The sequence below is a fragment of the Talpa occidentalis genome, unplaced genomic scaffold (assembly GCF_014898055.3).
Source record: "Talpa occidentalis isolate TD23 unplaced genomic scaffold, MPIMG_talOcc4v2.1 talOcc4.15, whole genome shotgun sequence".
Classification (NCBI taxonomy): domain Eukaryota; kingdom Metazoa; phylum Chordata; class Mammalia; order Eulipotyphla; family Talpidae; genus Talpa; species Talpa occidentalis.
Genome location: NW_023601543.1, coordinates 10,536,343 through 10,545,292, shown reverse-complemented (window position 1 = coordinate 10,545,292; position 8,950 = coordinate 10,536,343). Strand labels below are relative to the sequence as shown.

Below are 8,950 nucleotides of genomic sequence, written 5' to 3'. Positions count from 1 at the left end.
AGTCATTCAAGGGTACGAACCAGAGAATGGTCATAGTATTAGGTCATTGAGTCAGAGCTGGGCAAGGCAGGAAACAAAGACATGAGGGTTTCACTGGGTCAGTGAGAAAGTGGTAGGATTCACAGCTTGGAGGTCCAGATGAGAGTGAAAGAATGGTTACTGTAGGGGAGCCAGAAGTGATGTGGAAGGTTGGAGATGGTAGTCAGAGAAAGAGTAAGAGACTTGAAGTCAAAACTTTTCAGGTGGTTTTATTTTTCAAGGTGTTAACATATGACTATGGAGGTAACTGAACTGGGATGGAGGAAAAGATCACCAAAAGAGAGAAAGTCATGGATCTGACAGCCAGAGGAATGGAAGAATTCTACACTTAGGATTAAAGTTACCAAACATGTGAGTTTGGAAATAGAATATGGTAATTCAGGTATTGAAATCTTCAGTGACTGGAGAGATGATAGTTAACTGCAAAAAGGGGGGGATTCCAGCTTGATAGATTCTAATATCTCAAAGAAATAAAGTGAGGTCATTAGCTGGAAATGAGGAGCGTGGGAAGGAAGTTTCAGGAGAGACAGAAGATGTGAATTATTTTGGAGGGTGAGAAAATGTATTTATCAGGGAAATATACCAGGATTGCCTGACTATATTAAGTGTCGTGTGATATTTGTGATCATGAATTTATTTTTTTTAATATGAAAGCTTCATAAATTTGTTTATCATCCTCGCTCAGGGGCCATGCTAGTCTTGTCTATACTGTTCCAATTTTAGTATATGTGCTGCCAATGTGAGCACTGTGATGATGAATTTAAAGTGAAAGCAGACATGCCAGCTCCGACGGTGGAATCTTACTGGAACGTGCAGACCATGTAGTGGAGGTCAATGAAGGGGTCATTGATGGTAACAACATCTACTTTGCCAGAGTTAAAAGCAGCCCCGGGGACCAGGTGTCCGATTTGACCAAATCCATTCACTGCGACCTTCACCCATGGTGCCTGAGGGATGTGCTGGCCCTGCGCAAGGAGAGGCCGCTGTTTGTAGAACTGGGAGGAGCAGAGCCGATCCTGAGTCATTTGATCCTGAGTCATTTGATCTGGTCCTTTCGGTAAAGGACCAGACCCACTGTGTGGGTCAATCTCTGTACAGAGACTCAGCTCCACTGTAAAAGCAGTCACAGACCATACACAGACAAATGGGTGTTTCCGCTCAAACTTTCTCTGCACTACCAGGGGACTGGTCCACACCTCAGTCACAGCTTGCCAACTCCTGGTTTATAGAGTGGCAAGAGGTTTTGAAACAAAAATGAATAAAAGCAGTAAATCTAGTTAGGAATATATATGCAAATGAATTTTAAGCTTTTAATTTCCATTAAACTAATAAGCAGAGGTCATTAATGGTTTTAAAAAACCTTGCTTTTAATGAGCAGAGGTTTAAGTCTAACCTTTTCCATTAGATGTCGTCTGGATCTGTTTTACCCATATTGGTAAATGAATCAAGCAGCACAGACCCAAACAAAATTAATAAGGCACAAAATAGCGTGAGGGCGAAGAGGGCAGTGGTTCAACCTTAGTGCTTATTCTTTTTTAAAAAAAAAAAATTTCAATTTAATTTTTTATTGGTTTAGACAACAAATTAAGACAAGCAAAAGAAAACAGCAAAAACAATTTCGAGGATTGTCTTTACAATATGACTACATACAAGGAAAAAGAATTTTAATCTTATGGGAATATTATGATAATCACTGAGAGCTTTTAGCAGATTTGCTATGGATATAATAAATATAAAAATCCTTTTGTGTTTCTGTACATCACTACAACTTGTTTTTAAAATCACCATTTGTAATCACACACAGAGTACATGTAATCCTATACATATTACCCATATGTACACATATGTAGTATAGATAACAGATATTCATAGATATATAGATACATATGGATTACACAAATATAATCACATGTATGGCTATAATAACAAAGTTGCTTATTGCAGTATTTATTTTGTTTTATTTTTAAAAAGATTTTATTTATTTTTGTGTAGAAGAACTAGGGTGTAAGCCAGAGCCACAGGGAGTGAGAGGATTCACCAGGGACAGAGTGGGGAGCAGAACAGGCAGATCCACTGAATGAAATACACTGATGAGGAGAGCAGCAGGAGAGACAAGAAAGGTCTGCTGTGCCATGTGGGTCAGCTCCCTGATGGGGGGTTGAACTCCTGCTGCTGATAGCTTCATAGTGCTGAGACTTAACCCCTTGCGCCACCCGGGAGGCCCACTTGATTCATTTTGTGCACAGGTAGCTGCTGACCATATAACTTAAGGTCTAGTTGGTCAGTGGCTGGTCCTCTGCCTATTACTTCTCCCCCAAAGCCTATACAACTGTCTCTCAATATGCTTGCTTTTTAAAATGTGGCAGAAAACAGGGAGGGGGTGTTTATTCATTTAGCATCCAGCTAAACATCTTTTCTGACAATGTTTATGGAAACCTACAGGAAGACGTGGGAAGGATGAAAAACTGCACTTCTTTGGATTTTAAAATCACATGGTATATTACTTGGATACTGGAGACTTACATTGGATTTTGGGCAAGTTCAGACCTGGTAGCTAGGATAATAAAAGTTACTATGACTATAACCATTGTGGTGTGGTGATGGTGCACGGGTGAATTGGTGAAGGAAATTCTATGGGGACTGCATCTGAGGGGGGGCGGGAAGCAATCATTATTTAAAAATGAACAATGATGTGAAATATATATAAATAAAAAATTTTTTAAACCATTGGTTTTATATGCCTATGGATGTGCTTTTAACTAAATTTCAAGACCCAATACACTCAGAATAAATATTTTTTTTCCTCATTTGGTTGGCTTATGAATAGCCATTAACGAATCCAATTTGTCTGACATTTGTCTGGAAGGATAACAAAACAAAACTGACCCGGAGAACGGCAGAGCCCTTCATCTCTCAAGATCAATACTGGCCACACAGAACACACTGTAGAAAATCAGGCAGGAATATCACTTGTTATAAATATGTGTTGCCATTAACCCTTATCTGATAGATTTGGCGTAGGGAAATAATTGGAAGTTCTATTTATGGTCCTATTTACACTTCTACCACCAAAATTAATGATTCACTCTAAGTGAGAGTTTTGCCCATATTCATCACCCATCAGTGACTGTGACTAAATTAAAATGTGATTATATTTCCACAAACCTTGAATTTCATTGCAAAACCCAAGATTCAATTATTTTTGTGCTAACATTTATGGTCAATAGCCTACAGTCTTCCCTAAATTAGCAAATTCTTACCCTTCAAAATAGACATTTGTTTTTAAAAGGTGTTCTTTACCTACTGAATAGATATAAAAGAAATGCATGGGCCTCCCCTGGTGGCGCAGGCAGTTGAGCACAGCGCTGTGAAACTGTCCGCAGCCTCTGCAGTGCCGGTTAGATCCCCACTGGCCAGAGGTGAGAATCCCACATGGCGCAAAAGACCTCTCCTGTCTTGCCCGCTGCTCCCCTCAGCAGTGTATTTCAGTCAATCTGCCTGTTCTGTTCCTCGCTCTGTCTCTGATGAATCCTCTCGCCCTCCTGCGCATCTGGCCTGTACCCCGGTTCTTGTATGTATACATAAATAAATCTTTAAAAAAATTTTACAAAAGAATGTATTGAAAATTATACCATTTTTGCTCTCCCTAGTGGGTAAATTCCTCCCTAATCCTTTTTTATGCCTGCATAATATTCTATTATAGGGTTTAACATTATTTATTTGTGTTTTGGTTGTTTCTAATATTTTGCTTCTACAACGATTGCTGCAATGACTAATGTTGTATGTAAATCATTATATATATGTGTGAGTATATCAGTAGATATACTCATTTCTAGAAGTGGGTCTGGTCAAAAAGCATATACATTTTCATACAGAGAAAATATATGCTTCTACTAGCAATGCATCAGAGTGCTTCTTTTGCCATACTGTTGTCAGCGAAACATGTATTTAATCTTGTCAGTGTTATAGATGAAAAATGATATTATGGTGATGAATTAAATTTCATTTCAAAAATATTCCTGAAGCTAGACATCTTTTCAAATGCCAATAGTCAATGTCGTCGCTCTTCTGTGAACTGCTTGCTCACCTTTACCTATTTCTAAGGTAAAGGTTGGTCTTTTCCTATTGATTTGTAAAAGCTATTCATTTAAGGTTTTTCTTTACCTGGTATTAATCCTCCCCCCTTCAGCTGTCTTTTTACTTTGGTTAGGTGGTTTTTGGCATGCAGAAATTCATTACTGTGTAGTCAAACGTATCAATCTTTTCCTTTATAGCTTTTGTGTTTTCTGACATATTTGGCAATGTCTTCTTTACTCCCAGAATAAAAACAACAGACATTTAAACAGAATTGTGATTCATGAATCTTCAGGCTATAGAGTGTGAAGTCTGTTTTGCTGTAGCTTCTCTACATCTGACCTCCAGCATGAAGCATGGATTGGGCATGAAGAGTTCTGGGTGGTGACACCTCAGTCATGAAACCCAGTTGCTATGGAAATTTGATCCCATTCTACTGTTTACAAAACACTCATCGCTTGTCTATTATGAGTAAAACACTGTGCTAGGCACATTGTGGGATACAAAGAAGAAATAAAAAAATGGCTCCCTTTTCCCAAAGTGCCTACAACATAGTATGAGATAGGTATGTTCAAAATTGTGGGTCGGGGGAGTAAAGAGGAGACTGGTATGTAGGTGAGGGCTGAGGCTCTATGTAAGTTGAGTGTACACACAGTTGGCCTTTATCGGCCTCCATATTGGTTCACTGATGTTCTTATCATGCAGAACAGGGCTCAACAGGCATTATCTGTAAGGGACCAGATAGCAAATAGTTTCATCTTTCTAACTATTGTACTCAATTTTGCCTGAACAATGAGAGTGTCTGTGTTGCAATGAAATTTTATAGAAATGTGAATTTCATGTGCTGTGAAATATTATTTGTTTTTAACTTTTTTCAAACTAAAAATGGTAAGAAACGAAAACAAAAAACACTCCTGGCTTGAGGGCCATATAAAAACAGATAGCAGGTTAGATTTGGCCCACAGTCATAGTTTGCCAATCCATGATTATAGGGAACGACTGTGTAATTCTATCCCAGGAGCAAGGATGATTTTAGAAAAACTATCAATTGTCGAAAGCCTGAAAAATAACTTTAAAGTCATCACTTTAAGTTTTGCAAAAGGAATCTGGAAGCAATGAATGGGGAAGCAGTGAATATGTGACCTGCTGTTGCTCAGCTAAACACTGGAGAGGATGCAGTTCTTTGAATCAAATTCACCGATTCCTTCTGTTAAACTGCCTTTCACCTGATACTTCTGTCAGAGAATCTAGAAACTATGGTGATTGATGCCATAGAAACACACAGCGAGCGAGCAGGGTGATGAGCTTGTGGATTGTGGCATGGCTGAGAGGGAAAAAAAGCTTTTTAGCTGCCAATCTAGAGGTAAAGTAATGGAATAAAATGCAATGCAGCTAGCATGCAGGGAGCTTTATTATTTACAGAACACTTTTCACATATATTATAACCTTTAATTTTATTCAAACGCCACAATAGCCCTATGTGGTAAGTGTTTTTATAATTTTACAGATCTGGTTGCTTTCTGCCAACAATTTTCACATTGCTACTCTAAGTGTAAGGACCAGAAGCCCCTCCATGCTAAGCTTCAAGCCATAATTAGTAAATAATAATGATGAGGATAATGATAGTAAAATTATTCTAGTCACTGGATGTTGGTTACAGCCCAGTGAGGCCATTGACATAGGATATCTCATTTTGGTCTCACGACTGTCCAAGTATGGCATTGTTCTTTCCATCACAAGCCTTGGAGTCAGATAGAACTAAACTCATACCTTAGTTGTGCCACTTATTGCTCTGTGACCCAGAGTAAGTTACTGAACTTCTCTGATTTTGCATTTCCTGAGATTGAAAAAAAAGCAGATGACATAATAGTAGCTACTTCTGGCTATAGCATGGATCAAATGGGGTAATGAATGTAAAATGCTCAGCACATACTAAGCACTCAATAAACCTTTATTATTAGTACACAGAACTTATAATAACTCTCATAACCCTGCCAAAGAGGATTAAGATAATTTACTAAAATTCACATACCTGGCATTCAGACTTAAAAAAAAAAAAACTTTTACTTTGAAATAATTACAGACTCACATGAAATTGCAAAAATAGGAAAGAGATTTAAGTTCCCTGCACCCACCTTCCCCCAATGGTGACGTGTTATATGGCTGCAGCACAATTTCAAAATCAGAAACTGAGGTTGGTATACTACTGGTAGAGACAGAAAACCCTATTTTTAACCTGCATTCATTTATGTGTGTTTAGTTCTATACACTTTTACCCCAAGGATAGATTTGTGTAATCACCACCGCAATCAAGATGTGAAAATGTTTCCATTACTGATGCTCCCTCTTTGGATTTGCATACTTCTTTCTGTACCTGCCCCACCACCATCCTTGTCCCATGGCGACTATGAAGCAGTTCTCCATCTCTGAAGTTTTATCATTTCAAAAATGTTATATAAATGGAATCTTACATTGTGTAACCTTCGGAGATTGGTATTTTTTCCACTAAGCTTAAGGTCACTGATGTCCATCTAAGTTGTTGCCTGTATCATAGCTCATTGATTTAGTGCTGATTCCACCGCATGGCTACACTAGCGTTTGTGTGACCACCACCCATGCAAGACCATTTGGATATTTCCAATATCTGTTGCAAGTAAAGCTACAGGGCCTCCATGGTGGTGCAGGGGTTAAAGACACAGCGCTGTCAACCTGTTGCCAGCAGCGTGAGTTTGAGTTCGATCCCTGCAGGCCAGAGAGCCAACCCACCCACCCATGCAGCAGACCTCTCCTGTCCCCTCCTGCTGCTCCCCTCAGCAGTGTGTTTCAGTCAGTCTGCCTGATCTGCCCCCCACTCTGTCTCTGGTGAATCCTCTCACCCCCTGTATACCCCTGTATACCAGTATACCCCTGCCTGTACCCCAGTTCTTGTATGCATAAATAAATAAATCTTTAAAAAAACTATGGAGGAACCTTCAACAAACAAACAAACAAACAAGTAAAGCTGCAATTGACAAGAATAGGGTACATGTTTGTGTTTGCAGACATAAGTTTCCATTTCTTTGTGCTTGAGTGTGATCGCTAGGTCATATGGTAAGTGTATGTTTAAATTTATGAGAAATTGCCAAACTGTTTTTCAGAGTGGCCGTACATACCTAACAGCAGTGCATGAGGGATGTACTTTCTCCACATCCTCACCAACAGTTCGTATTATCACTAGTTGTTATTTTAGCTGTTCTAATATGCTTACAGTGATAATTCCTTGTGGTTTTAATTGTCTTGCCCTAGTGGCTAGTGGTGTCCAACAGTTTCTCCTGTGCTTATATGCCACACGTCTCCTCTTTGGTGAAATATCTGCTTGTGTCTTTCATCCATTTTCTAACTGGATGGTTTGTGGTTTTGCTCTTGTGTTTTTGAGGGTCCTTTGTATGTTATAGGTATAAGACCCTTGTTGGCTCTATGGTTTAGGTTGTGGGTTTAATAGTATGTCCCCAAAACATAGGTTCAAGTCTAAAACCCAGGTACCTATGGAGATGAACTTATTTGGAAATAAGGTCTTTGCAGATACAATCGAGTCAAGATGAGGACATACTGAGTTAGGATGGGCCTCACCCAGTGATTGGTGTTTTCATAAAGAGGGTAATCTGACTTTTGGCCTCCAGAGCTATGGAAGCAAATTGTTGTTTTAAGCCATCAAGTTTGTGTAATTCGTTATGGCGGTCCTTGGACATGAATTGAACTTATAAATCTTTTTTCCCCATCGCTACGTGGTCTTTTCACTCTACTTATAGGATCTTTTCAGAGAAAAGTTTTAATTTCTATGAGGTTTGAGCCAATTTTTTTCCTTATGGATCATGCTTTTTGTCTCATGTCTGAGTACTCTGCCTCGTTTTCGATGCCAAAGATTTTCTCCTACATTTTAAAATATTTTATACTATTTAAAGCCATTATCTATTTTGAATTACTTTTCATATAAAGGTGTGAGGTTTGGGTCGAGGCTTATTTGGTTTTGTGTATAAACCCAATTGTTCTAACACACTTTGTTGAAAACACTTGCTTTTCTATCTTTGTAAAAAAATCAATTGAGCATATTTATGTTCATGTAGTCTAGGATCCTTATTCTGTTCCATTGATCTATGTGTCTATTTCTCTGCTAAAATGCCACATTGTCTTAGTTGTTGTAGCTTGGCAATAGGTAGAGTGATTCCTTCCACTTTGTTCTTTTACAGAACTGATTTTGCTACCTTTCCGTTTATTTAAATCTTTGATTTCTTTGCATCAGCCTTGGTAATTCTCAGTCTAGAAATCCTATATATGTTTTGTTAGATTTATACCCAAGTACTAAATTCCCTTGACATGATTAAAATTGGTATTGTATTTTTAATTTCTATTCTACATCTGTTGCTACTATATTGGAGTATGATAAAATCTTGCAGGTTGATCTTGTAACATGCAACCTTGCTAACTCAATAATTTTACAAGCCTTTAGTTAATTCCAGACCTTTTTCACACACTGTGACCGAAACCATTTTTTTAGTAATCAAGATGCAGACTTGCCCAGGGCCTCCCAGGTGGCGCAGGGGGATGAGCGCAGCACTGTGAGGCTGTCTGCAGCCTCTGCAGAGCGGGTTTAATTCCCAGCCAGCCAAAGAGATACCCACATGGTGCAGCAGACCTCTCCTGTCTCACCTGCTGCTCCCCTCATCAGTGTATTTCACTCAGTCTGCCTAGTCTGTTCCCTGTTCTTTCTTTGGTGAAACCTCTCACCCTTCTGCACATCTGGCCTATACCCCGGTTCTTGTATGCATGAAAAAATAAATCTTTAACAAAAAAAAAAAAA

The 8,950-nt window shown here is 38.8% G+C and overlaps 1 non-coding gene across 1 annotated transcript; it reads right to left on the bottom strand.

Moving 5' to 3' along the window:
* Positions 1 to 679: 679 nt before the first annotated feature.
* On the bottom strand, positions 680 to 786 carry LOC119246805 (U6 spliceosomal RNA). Its single transcript, XR_005125560.1, has one exon. It is a non-coding gene; the product is annotated as a U6 spliceosomal RNA (small nuclear RNA).
* Positions 787 to 8,950: the final 8,164 nt, after the last annotated feature.